Source organism: Podarcis erhardii (assembly GCF_964252035.2).
Source record: "Podarcis erhardii genome assembly, chromosome: 4".
Taxonomy (NCBI): Eukaryota; Metazoa; Chordata; class Lepidosauria; order Squamata; family Lacertidae; genus Podarcis; species Podarcis erhardii.
In genome coordinates, this window is record NC_138508.1 from 106,477,217 (window position 1) to 106,491,054 (window position 13,838).

The window sequence follows — 13,838 nt, forward strand, 5'->3', positions numbered from 1 at the left end:
GTAATAAAATAACATAAATAAACAATGAAGTGCTATGCTGCTGTCAGGATGAGGATCAAATGCCTGTTGCAGCTTTGGGAATTGACAATCACTACAGGTTCTGGGGGGACACGGGTGGCGCTGTGGGTTAAACCACAGAGCCTAGGACTTGCCGATCGGAAGGCCGGCAGTTCGAATCCCTGCAATGGGGTGAGCTCCTGTTGCTTGGTCCCTGCTCCTGCCAACCTAGCAGTTCGAAAGCACACCGGCGGGAAGGTAAATGGCATTTCCGTGCGCTGCTCTGGTTCACCAGAAGCGGCTTAGTCCTGCTGGCCACATGACTCCCTCAGCCAATAAAGCGAGATGAGCGCCGCAACCCCAGAGTCGGTCACGACTGGACCTAATGGTCAGGGGTCCCTTTACTTTATTTTACTTACAGGTTCTGGGAGGCTTCTTTCCCTATGATGTCTCATGCAGAAATGAATGTAGCAGCCAGCCTTGGGAAATGTCAACCACTGCAGGTACTAGGAGGCTTTGTTTTACAGGCTGCCTCATCAAGAGACGACAGAGCCAGCCTGAAGGGGAATTAAGTAGCAAATACAGCATTTCAAGTAGGTCAAACACCTTTGCTGTGGTTTGTAAAATGTTAAGCTTCTCTCCATTTTCTTATCTAATCAAATTCTTTATCTAAGTTCTACTTCAGTAACTGTGACAGTGAATAAGTTCATCATGATAATGTTTCAGAAAGCTGAAATAGTGATAAATTGCATTTCTATTTGTTTTAGGATGATGCCTATGTAAATTGACTTTTAAAAAGCTGAACTTTAATTGGAAAAGTTAATGCTTTAATGAAACAGGAGATGGGTTTGTTCACTTGGTGTCCATTAATGCTGTCAGCATTCAGTACAGTTGAGCTGATCCAGTCTTGAAACTTTTAATGCAATAAGAACTTTAAGTGCTCTCATACCTCTGCTTATTATCCAGCAGAACATGCAGTGCTGGTTATTCTGGGCTGTGGGGAGGGAGCAAATCTGCATACAAATTCAGTTCTCATCAAAGGTGAAGTTCAGTCTGTATGCCAGTCTCCTTTAATCAGCGACATGGGATGATGGACTTCTGCATTCCTATGGCATGCAGACATAGGAAGCTGATTAATGGTATGGATCAAATCACACATGATCCCACAATTCATTCCTCCTCATTTTATTAGTTAATATAAAGCAGACTTGAGCAGGATACAAATATCAAATTGGACGAAAGGCATGCAGCCAAATGCAGCCTGGTGCCTCGGCTTAACAGTCCCAAGCAAAGAGTACTGGCATTTGAGCCTCCGCCAGGCACCACGAAGAGCAGAGCAGTGGGAGACAGCAGGGCACCAATGCTCACCTGATTTCCAAAGACTGAACATCGCTGCCAGCTGCTGAGGTGGAGGGCAGTGAGGTGGCAGGGAGTGTGGCCGTGGCCATGCCAGATTGGCTGCATCACTGTGCCATCCAGTTGCCAGCCCTCATCCTTCTCTTGACCCCATCTCCCTTTCCGTAACCAGCAGTGTCACTGGGGGGTTGGGAAGCCAGGGGAGCGATGCCACCTCACCTGTGCTGCACCACGAACCACTGCAGGGGTAGTGGCTGTAGGCAAAAGCAGGAATTGGTATCTGTAGGTTACAGTAAGGGCTTTTGGTATATATGGGTTATTTGGACTCTGCTTTGGACATCAGAATGTCTTGGGCTGGCACTGCTAATATTGCATACTTTAGTTGGCAGAGACACTCCTTGCAGCCCTGCTTTTCCACATAATGTTTCCACTGGGAATGCTGAGGATTGAACCCAGAATCATCTGTGAGCAAAATATACGTTCCTCCACCCAGAGGTGTAGCGGAGTGGGGGGTGCAGGAGCGACAGTATCTTCTGGAACAACTGATGGGTCCTCTTTGCTCTGGCCACTGAATGAGAAAAACATGAGGCCTTCAAGCTTTTTGTGGCAGATTAGTATAGAGAAGGTCAGAGAATGAGGGCAATAATCAAGCAAAGGCTAGGTACTTCTTTCCTTTCCTTTGATAGGATTTGTATTTCATGCTACAAGTTTAAATGACAAGGTTAGTGCCAGAATGTAATTAAGATTTGAGGTGTTGAATTAAATTTGTGTTAAAAAACTAAGTGTCAGACTATCTAGGGCTAGAATCTAAGGAAGTTTAATGTGTATTCTAGGCATCAGTAATTTAGCTAGTCAAGTAGGCACGCTTCCTGGGTTGTGTATTCAACATTGTATTCCTAGCCAAATCAGCAAGTCTTTGTGAGGGAGGATAGAGAGTCCTCCCTTCCTCAGTAGCTAAAGAGGGCTTAGTTTAGGGAAGGGTGGAGTAACGGAACCAGGAAGCCAAGAGGAGCAGTTTAGCCAGGATGTGGCCTGCAGAGCAAGAGAGGCTGCAGAGGAAGGATGAAGCTGAAGCTGCCACTATGGAATAAGCTGGAGTGTTTTGGGGTGCTGTTGCTGTGACCCCCTCCATTGAAACTTGTATATATGTGTAAATAAAGCATACAAAATAAAGACAACGAAGGCCTTGGGGAATGTACAGATCGCAATTGCCAGAGGATGTACAAGATGCAGTTATGCCCATTCCCTGGACAGTATGCATAGTCTGCAAACCTTTGCTTTCTGTCTCTACTGGAGGAGTGGAATCTGTGGTCATAGAATAGAATCATAGAATCATAGAGTTGGAAGAGACCACAAGGGCCATCGAGTCCAACCCCCTGCCAAGCAGGAAACACCATCAGAGCACTCCTGACATATGGTCGTCAAGCCTCTGCTTAAAGACCTCCAAAGAAGGAGACTCCACCACACTCCTTGGCAGCAAATTCCACTGTCGAACAGCTCTCACTGTCAGGAAGTTCTTCCTAATGTTTAGGTGGAATCTTCTTTCTTGTAGTTTGGAACCATTGCTCCGTGTCCGCTTCTCTGGAGCAGCAGAAAACAACCTTTCTCCCTCCTCTATGTGACATCCTTTTATATATTTGAACATGGCTATCATATCACCCCTTAACCTCCTCTTCTCCAGGCTAAACATGCCCAGCTCCCTTAGCCGTTCCTCATAAGGCATCGTTTCCAGGCCTTTGACCATTTTGGTTGCCCTCCTCTGGACACGTTCCAGTTTGTCCGTGTCCTTCTTGAACTGTGGTGCCCAGAACTGGACACAGTATTCCAGGTGAGGTCTGACCAGAGCAGAATACAGTGGCACTATTACTTCCCTTGATCTAGATGCTATACTCCTATTGATGCAGCCCAGAATTGCATTGGCTTTTTTAGCTGCCGCATCACACTGTTGGCTCATGTCAAGTTTGTGGTCAACCAAGACTCCTAGATCCTTTTCACATGTACTGCTCTCAAGCCAGGTGTCCCCCATCTTGTATTTGTGCCTCTCATTTTTTTTGCCCAAGTGCAATACTTTACATTTCTCCCTATTAAAATTCATCTTGTTTGTTTTGGCCCAGATCTCTAATCTGTCAAGGTTGTTTTGAAGTGTGATCCTGTCCTCTGGGGTGTTAGCCACCCCTCCCAGTTTGGTGTCATCTGCAAATTTGATCAGGATGCCATTGAGTCCATCATCCAAGTTGTTGATAAAGATGTTGAATAAGACCGGGCCCAAGACAGAACCCTGTGGCACCCCACTAGTCACTCTTCTCCAGGATGAAGAGGAACCATTGATGAACACCCTTTGGGTTCGGTCAGTCAGCCAGTTACAAATCCACTGAGTGGTAGCATAGTCAAGTCCGCATTTTACCAGCTTCTTTACAAGCTGGGGCACCTTGTCAAATGCCTTGCTGAAATCAAGGTAGGCTACATCCACTGCGTTCCCTTCATCTGTTCCCTTCATTTTCCTGTTCAGGGAAGTTTTTAATCTGTGATATTTTAGTGTATTTCTGGTTTTTATGGAAGCCGCCCAGAGTGGCTGGGGAAACCCAGCCAGATGGGCGGGGTACAAATAATAAATTATTATTATTATTATTATTATTATTATTATTATTATTATTATTATTTACCAGGCTTGTCAAAAACCGAGATCAGGTTAGTCTGACATAACTTATTTTTCAGAAATCCATGCTGACTATTGGTGATCACAGTATTCCTTTCTAGGTGATCACAGACTGCTTGCTTAATGATCTGTTCCTGAATCTTCCCTGGTATTGATGTCAGACTGACTGGGCGGTAATTATTTGGGTCCTCTCTTTCCCCCTTTTTGAAAATAGGGACAACATTTGCCCTCCTCCAGTCTGCCGGGACTTTGCCTGTTCTCCAGGAATTCTCAAAGATGACTGCCAGTGGTTCTGAGATCACATCTGCCAGTTCTTTTAATACTCTTGGATGCAGTTCATCTGGCCCTGGAGACTTGAATACATCTAAACTAGCCAAGTATTCTTGTACTATCTCCTTAGTTACTCTGGGCTGTGTTTCCTCTGCTGAATCATTTGCTCCAAATTCTTCAGGTTGGGCATTGTTTTCTTTATCGGAGAAGACTGAGGCAAAGAAGGCATTGAGAAGTTCAGCCCTTTCTGTGTCCCCTGTTTGCATTTCACCATCTTCTCCTCTGAGTGACCCCACTGTTTCTTTGTTCTTCCTTTTGCTACGAACATACCCATAAAAGCCTTTTTTGTTGCTTTTAACCTCTCTAGCAAGCCTGAGTTCATTCTGTGCTTTAGCTTTTCTGACTTTGTGTCTACACGTGCTGGCTATTTGTTTGAATTCCTCTTTGGTGGTTTCCCCCCTTTTCCATTTTTTGTACACATCCTTTTTTAATCTTAACTCAGTTAAAAGTTCTTTAGATAGCCACCCTGGCTTCTTTAGGCTTCCATGTTTCCGTCTCATTGGTATTGCCTGACGTTGTGCTTTTACTATCTCCCTCTTAACAAACTCCCAGCCATCATGAACTCCCTTTCCTTTTAGTATTACTGTCCATGGGATCTCACCCAGCACTTCCCTAAGTTTTATAAAGTCGGCTTTCCTAAAGTCAAGAAATTGAGTCCTAGTATGCTTGGCTGCTCCTTTCCGCTGTACAGTAAACTTCAGAAGAGCATGATCACTCGTGCCTAATGATCCTTCCACTTCTACCCCACTAACCAGGTCATCAACATTGGTTAGGACCAGATCTAAAATGGCTGTTCCTCTTGTTGCTTCTCCCACTTTCTGGACAACGAAGTTGTCTGCAAGGCCAGTGAGGAATCTGTTTGACCTTATGCTCTTGGCTGAGTTTGACCTCCAGCAAATATCTGGGTAATTGAAGTCCCCCATTACTACTATCTCTCTTCCTTTTGCATGCTTGGCCATCTGCTCCAGGAAGGCATCATCTATGTCCTCCGTTTGGCTTGGGGATCTATAGTAAACTCCCACAATGAGGTCCCTGTTATTCTTCTCTCCCTTAATTTTGACCCAAATGCTCTCACTTTGGCTTTGAGGTTCTAAATCTTGGATCTCTTCACAGGTATACACATCCCTGACATTTAACGCCACTCCTCCTCCTTTCTTGTCTGGTCTGTTTCTCTGAAATAGATTGTATCCCTCCATTATTACATTCCAATCGTGGGACTTATCCCACCAGGTTTCAGTGATGCCTATTATGTCATATTTAGTTTGCTGTACCAAGAGCTCAAGCTCATCTTGTTTATTTCCCATGCTTTGCGCATTAGTGTACAGACATTGAAGTCCATTAATCATTCCCCTGTGTCTCTTATTTAAGGATTTTTTCCTCCCACCACTAGGTCTGTGTGCTGTTTGCTCCATTTGGTCTATGACATTTGGATGATCATCTTCATCAGTTGATAGACTCCTACCTTCAGGAGCACTGTCTCCCTCCCCCACATTAGTCAGTTTAAAGCCCTCTTGATGAGGTTTCTGAGATTTTTGGCAAAAACATTCCTCCCAACCGTTGTGAGGTGCAGCCCATCGCTTGCCAGAAGTCCATCTTCAAGAAACTGCAGTCCGTGATCTAAGAATCCAAACCGTCCTGTTTACACCATTTGCGAAGCCAGCTGTTCACTTCCACTATTTTTCTCTCTCTCCCTGGGCCACGTCGTTCAACTGGGAGGACAGATGAGATGACAATTTGTGCATTTAATTGCTTCAATTTCCTGCCCAGAGCCTCGTAGTCTCTTTTGATCTTCTGGAGGCTATTGCTTGCAGTGTCATTGGTTCCCACATGAACCAAGAGGAAGGGGTATTTGTCAGTGGGTTTTATAATTCCTTGCAGTCGTTTAGTTACATCTTGGATCTTAGCCCCGGGGAGACAGCACACTTCCCGAGACATCTTGTCAGGCCCACAGATCACTGCTTCTGTTCCCCTCAGTAGGGAATCCCCTATCACCACTACACGCCTCCTCTTAGGTTTGGTCGGGGTTCTTCCGTGAGCTGCCCGTTCCAAGGTCGCCTGCACATTCCCTGAGGACTGACTTTGCTGCTCATCTTCATATACCTGATCGACTGTAATGAGGGAGAGATCCTCAAATGGAGTCTGCTCTTCGTCTTCCATGCTAGGGGAGAGGACCTCAAAGCGATTGTGTATTTCTAAACAATCAGAGCGAACCCTGGGCCTCCTACTTCTTTGAGTCACGTTTCTCCATATATCTGGCCCCTTGGCTGCACCCTCTGCCGACTCTTCCGTGGCTCAGAACATGCCCTCCCATAGATCAGCTGAGCATAGGGAAGAAGGGCTAGAGCTTCAGCAGCCTAGCCTCCTTTTCCTCTTTGTTCCCTGGTCACGTGACCTGCGCAGGAGGGTTACATGAAGGGGTTGTTCAAACCTTCCTGTACCTTCTCACTATGATTTTACCATATGCACCACAGGGCTGCTCCACATACGTTCATTTGGCACACAAATTAACGGCAATTACTTACTTTTAAGGCACATTATATAGAGTTTAACATTCCACATGATTTTCACCTATGTAAATAGTGCAGGGCTCAGGAGAAATTCTTTCATCACCTAAAAATATTTTTTGCCCAATTAACTTACCACTTCTTACATGGAACTAGCCACTGGGGAACACAAGGTGCACTTAAAAAAAAAAAATAGAGTTGTTTATTTGGTTTATTTTCACACCTTTACATTTTTACCTGCATGTATAATATTATTGTATTTCTTTGCTGCTATGCCTATGAGTTATGACTAAATACTGTATTTTTCCGTGTATAAGACGAGCCATTTTGACCCCAAAATTTAGGTTCATCTTATACACGGGTAGTGCTGAGGGAGGACGCGTGAATGGTTTTTTGGTGCGAGCCCGAGATTGTAAGTGGCGATCGACTGCTTGATTGTTGGGGGGGGGTGCCTAAAATCGCTCGCCCACCAGAACGCAGCACATAACCGCTGATGTTGCTTATAATTGCTGCTTACATTCTCGGGCTTGCACTTCATTGCGACGGGTGAGCGATTTCCGGCATCTCCCCCCGCCCCCAACAATCAAGCGGCCAGTGATGCACCACTTAAAAACTCGGGCTTGCACTTTGTTCCAGCCCGTGAGTGATTTTCAGCATTGGCTGCTTGATTGTTGGGGGGGGGGCGAATCCCGAAAATTGCTCACCTGCCGGAATGCCGCACACAACTGCTCCCATCGCAGCTGCCTGATTGCCGCCATTAGCCCTCCTGTTTGCTGCTGTGGCAGCCAATAGACAGCTGCCTTTGTCGCAGCAAGCGGGAGCGTGATTGGCAGCTGCTGGCGGCAATCGGGGAGCTGATAAGCCCAGGTTTTTAGCAGCGATTGGCCACTTGATTGTTGGGGGGGCGGGGAGATGCCGAAAATTGCTCACCCGTCGGAAAGAAGTGCAAGCCCGAGATTGTAAGCAGTAATTGTAAGCGAAGTGAGTGCTTGTGTGCTGCGATCTGGCAGGTGAGTGATTTTTGGCATTCCCCCAAAATAATCCTTCCCAAAAACTCAATCCCCCCTATTTTCTAAATTTTGAGGCTCCAAAAATAGGGGGCATCTTATAGACAGGAGTGTCTTATAGACGGAAAAAATACGGTATATGTTCACATTTTGTCATACCAACATTGTTATATTGATTTATATTGTTTGAAAAATAAAAATGTTACAAAAATAAGTGTATCATTTGTCACCAATAAAATGAACTGCAGAGTGACCTGTACAACCACATGCCCACATAGTTGTCATTGTGTTGATTGTGTTTGCCTTTCTGTGCGTAACCATTGTTAGAGACAGCGAGTTTGTTCCGCTTGCCTGCCCAGCTATTGCTACCACCACCCAACCCACGGGCCACATTTGTCTCAGAAGGTGAAAAAGGAAGTGTGGTGGGTTTGTGCACCTTTCATGGTCTCAACCCCCCACATACCACCACCATATAGTGCCAGGGCAGCTGCTGCCACATTGTTGTTGCAGCAAAGCATTCAGCAGAGCTCTTCCGGGGTCACCAAGACCTTGCGGACGAGGAGAGGGGGCTCTGGAGTGGGCCTGCCAGGGGTGCAGGAGGAATCAGCTTCCAACAAAATTTCCATACCTGGAATTTTGACCTAATCGAGCTTTGCCCACATTGGGACAGTCTCTTGCATCAAGCACTCTTTTATGTCCAAGCCTTCACCCTCCTTAAAGTGTAAAAAAATGTATAGAAAACTGTACAAAAATGTACATGGAAAAGTATATTATCTCATATTATGAAATATTATGAAAATATCTCATATTATGAAATGTAGTAACACATAATATGAGATATTTTCATAATATTTCATAATATGAGATAATATACTTTTGTAAATACAAAAAAAATAATTTTGTAAATACAGATGTATTTTTATACAGTTATGTGCATTGTTGTATGTATCTGTTCAAGTGCTGGTTTCTTTAGTAAATTCAGAGTCTAAATGCATATCATATACAAATGATATTAGACGTATGATGACATGTATAATTCTGCTTGGAATAATAGAAATAATGCTGCATATAATCTATAAGGATTGTTCATACGTTTAATTGAACCAGAAGGAAAACACCTTAAGAACAGGGAGCAGTTGCTGCTGTGGGAAAGCAGCAGCAGCAGAGTAGGCATTTTGGAAGAGCCCCCCCCCCCCATTTTGCAGGGTTCTTTGTTAGAGTGAGGCCCTGCCAGGGGTGGGACTGTGCAGGGGGGGGGGACTAGCAGGGCGCAGGAGATGGAGGTCCCCGTGCGTGGGTGATGCATAGGCAACTCTGCTTCAGGTGGCAGAGCATCTTGTGCTGGCCCTGGCTGTAGTGGCATCTTATCTTCATGCATCCTCCAAACTGGGCCAGTGACAATTAGTTCAGAAACAGCTGCTCTGATTCTTACATACAGTTCACAGATATGTGCCGTTAAGTGTGAATAGGGGGAGACAAACGCTGTCCCGGAAAAGAAAATATGCTTGTTACTAATAGGTTTGATCAGTGCAACACGACCCAGGAGAGAAGTGTCAGTTAATGGGGGGGGGGGAGTTCCCTATTGCAAGATTGCTTTGCCTGCCCTTAGTTCTCAAGAAGAATGCCGAGACTTTTGTATGTGGTAAGCCAAATGGAGTGCAATATGACACAGGAAGACTCTCGCTGGAACCTATTTTAATTTTCTGCTAATTTATTTCAATTAACAGCTCTGCTCTGTGAGAATGCAAATCACTATAATTTCCTCATGAAGTAATTTGCTGCTTGGTGGATGGAGTTTAAATTTCCAACTACTTTGCTTTCTGTTGTTCTAGTTTTGGTAGCAACAAACAAAACTTGGTTTGTCGAAGTCCCCTCTGCCCAAGAGACTATCCAGCAGCCTCAGCTTTTGTAGCTGGAATCAGTCTGGGCCCTGCCCTCCCAGGCTAGGTGGGGAAAGGGCTGCTAGGCAGCGAGCCGGTCTTCCAGGTCTAGAAAACAGAAGATCTAAAAGCAGTGGGCTAGATCTAGACACATCAAAAAAAGTTTCAGGAAAACGCATTGCAAAGGTTGGCAATCCCACAGACAAAGAGTGATGAAAGTAAAACTGGGACCTCTGCTTTTCCAGCATTTCTTTATTAATGTCATGGTCATTTTGACACATGCCATTTTCAATAATGTTGTAATGCCACATCCACTGAGATGCTGCTGTTTTTCTCTCTTCATGTTCTTTAACTTCCTGTTTATGTTTTACTCAGAGTAAATCCACTGCAATTAATGATCCTAACTGAAAGCTCATCCAAACTTTGTCCCATGAGTTCTAGACGCAGGTCCGAGAGATTTTCCTTTTGCCCCACTGCTTTCCCTGGGACTGGAGCAAACATCTCTCCACAGGAAACTTGATTCACATTTGTTCCATTTCAACAGTAAGCAGTGGGTTTTCCTCTCAGACCCAGGCCTAGAAATCACAGGGTGACCAGAAGTGTGGAGAATCCCTCAGCCACATTCAACCACTTCAACAGATCTACTCTGAATCAAACTTTGTTGAACCCTGGCCTTTGTTCTGTGCTCTGAGGGAGGGAGGGAGGGAGGGAGGGAGAGGGAGAGAGAGAGAGAGAGAGAAATACTGTGTTCTGCTCTTTCCCACTGTGAAAAATGCATAGCCATATGCATAACCTTACTGCTGTTAGGCTTCACAGTCATTTTATGACACTTCTTTAATGAGTTCAAAATTATCTCCTTACTTCAGGGTTTTGTTTGTTTTTTTTAAAAAAAAACATCCTGGAAAATACTTGAAAGCTATTGTCATCCCCCCCCCCCCTTCCAAGTCTTCTTTGCTCAAGATTCTTTTTATGGAAACTGCCTTCTCTTGGGTTCCAGATGCTTCCTCCTGCACTTCCAGCTACTTGTAACCTTCCGGGATGTTCATCATGGTGTTATCACAGATTTTTTGAGCACTCAAGTTCCTATTTGCCCATCTGCACACATTTACTCCACTTGTGATTTCTGCAAATGCTAGGTGGGTGTGAAGATGTGGATCCCAGTTTAGGACTTGAAAAAGTTGGACGGTATGCAATTACTACTACTCCGAACTTAAAATTGGAAAGTGTAATGCTGGTGGTCAACAAAAGAGGTTCAAAGACTCTCTCAAGGCAAATCTAAAAAAATGTAGTATAAACACTGACAACTGGGAAACACTGGCCTGCGAGCACTCCAGTTGGAGAACAGCCTTTACCAAAGGTGTCATAGGTTTTGAAGACACTCAAACTCAGGACGAAAGGGAGAAACACGCTAAGAGGAAGGCATGCTTGGCAAACCCTCATAGTGATCAACTCCCTCCCAGAAATCCATGTCCCCACTTTGGAAGGATGTCTGGATCCAGAATTGGCCTCCATACTTACGGACTCATAGATAAGACCGTGTTCATGGAAGACAATCTTACTTGGCTATGAGTGATCGCCAAAGAAGAAGAACTTTGCTAGTATGGTGTTTGAAGCAGAAAAATTAATCAAGTTATTTTGCAAGTGATTGTTGCACATCTGAATGTGCATGTTCAGCCCAGCAAGTCAAGCATTTGATTTGCAGATTTGAAAAGTACGTTTCTCTCTCTCCCCTTCCCCTCTCCCCTTCATCTTCAAACTCTGCTTCTAAAGATTGAATGCTGTATTCCAGCTGAGAGCATTCAGGCTTTTGGAAATATTGCTTTTATAATGAGCTAAGAAAAAGCAGAAAGTAAACATTAGCTTGATCCCTAATGAGAGGGGCACACAGATGAAATCTAGGGTAGATGAAATGTAAGCCCAGGTTACCCCCAGAGAATTGGTACTTAGATAACAAGAGGAAGAAAATCCTGGGGAAGAAAAAGATCGATGGAAAGAACATTCTGGAGATGTCAGTAAATTGCTGGAAGAGATTTGGCTTTCTACTGAGATTTCAAAAAGCCCAGAACCATTTCTACAATTATTTTCAACTCACAGTCCTCTGCTCTACAGGAATTTCCAGCTATTAAGCCTGGGGCTTGGTAGGAGAAAACACACACTGGAATTTTATCTACCTTGTGTTAACGAAGATTTCCTCTTAACTTGGCTTAGTTTCAAAATCCACATTGGGTTGTTGTTTTTAAAGACTGTTTAACTCTTTTCTTCTATTTGGATTCCTTCATAAAAATACAAGAAGAAATGAAATGTATGATCTATCCTTTAAACATATAAGTTTCTTACTTTACAGATAACAAGTGCATCAAACACTTTAGCTTCTTCACTGAAAATTGAAGAGGAAAATACATAATACTTCTTTTTATTAATTAATTTTTACTCTGACCCTTGACTCAAAAGGGTCTCTTTCAGATAGGATAAAAAACTTTAAAACAGGATAAATGAAACTTTTCACATGCTAAATTAGTCAGTTTGTCAGTATTCTGTGCCCTTTACCCTAAAATTGAGGCAACAATCCAATACTTTTTGTGGATAGAAATCCAGTAGTGGCCAGCTGGGTATGCCTGTGGGGACTCCACTAATAACCGTCTGTTTATAACCTTCCTAGGGCATCTTTATGAAGGCAGAGCATGAAGGTCCAAGGGGGAAGGAGACTCTTCCATCAGTTATCGGACAGTGAAAAGAAGTAGACTAGCTTGGTCACTAACTTCTTAAGAAATTGTTTCTTTGGAAGGGTTGCAGCTGAAGGTAGTTCACTCCTGAAGCCTCTCCTAGTAAATCCCCAGTGCTGCTGTCTGATATTTGCAGAGTTCTCACTTCAGAGCTCTCAGAAGTTCTTACCTGTGTGCTGTTGTGTGTTTTTCTTTCCAGCACCTCCTTCCAGCTTATTTTCCAAATGCTTTTCTCTGCCTGCTATCCTGACTTCACCTGCCTGCCTGCCTGCCTGCCTGCCTGCCTTTAATATCTGCTCCCTCTATAGCTGCCAACTGTTACTCCTCCCTTCCATTGCTCAACAGCCTGGGCTGGGGGTGTCAGAGGAGCTCCCACCCTCTTAACTTTCCTGTTCTGAACATTTCACTCTTGCTCTGCCTTCCACCCCCAGGATGAGGGAGTTAAGCTGGCATAGTCTGGCCGCACCAGAAACCTCCTCACTCAACTAGAGATCTGCTGGATCCCAGCCCCTCTGATTCTGGTGGATCTTTTTATAGGATTGCTCTGTATATCTTTCCCATAGATATATTTTGGTAAGGAGAATTTAACATGTGGAAAATGAAATGGCACCCATATGCAACATACTTTCCTTTCAGAAGTATACTTTAGTTAAGAGCCTGTCAAAGTGTGTTTAGAATAACATAATGCAAAATAGATTTTGTGTATACATAGTTTTCAAACGTGATTCATCATCACAGCTTGTTTTCTTGATTCTGTTTGGAAGGTGCTGCATTTGAATATGTGAAGTAGCATAAATGAAAAAGGATGCCATTCTGAATTATTCTTTTTTCTGCCTTAAACGAGAAAAATAAGACAATTTGACATAATCATCCTGCAGATCTCTCAGTGATTAAGGCAAAAAGGCATTCACAGAGCAACTAAATTATTTTCCTTTTAAGTTAAACAAAAACTACAGTGTTTCCCCCTTTATTGCAGCACAAGAATTAAGACTTCAGTGTGACTCTACTATACAGATGAGGTCAGAAATTCATACAGACTATTCAAATTCAAATTAACTTCATACAAATTAACTCAAACAGCAGGAAGGGAGCAGCAGCAGAGGAAGTAAGGAGTGACACTTCAACAACTTCTGCCCTCCCCCTTCTCTCTGTGGCTGCTGCTCCTTTCCCAGTAAACTGTAGCTGGACTGGGATTGACAAGAAACCATAGCACAAAGGCCTGCAGGTGAGGCTCACAAGAGTGAGCCTGATGGCAGGTGGTGAGTTGCCCCCAGTAGCTTCAGCCTGCAGGGACAACACCAAAGAGATTTCCATTGGGAACAGAAGCTCCCTGTTCAAGTCAAACTCCCTAAACCAGCCCTTTCTTTCTGAGGAGCCTGTCGGAG

The 13,838-nt window shown here is 44.1% G+C and overlaps 1 long non-coding RNA gene across 1 annotated transcript in view; it reads right to left on the reverse strand.

Annotated features, from left to right (window-relative positions):
• Nucleotides 1–5,617: 5,617 nt before the first annotated feature.
• The window catches only part of LOC309339947, a 48,074-nt gene continuing 39,853 nt past the window's right edge, over nt 5,618–13,838 (reverse strand). Inside the window, exon 2 of the long non-coding RNA XR_014155689.1 lies at nt 5,618–5,849. This is a non-coding gene — a long non-coding RNA (uncharacterized lncRNA). The remainder of the gene's footprint in view (nt 5,850–13,838) is intronic.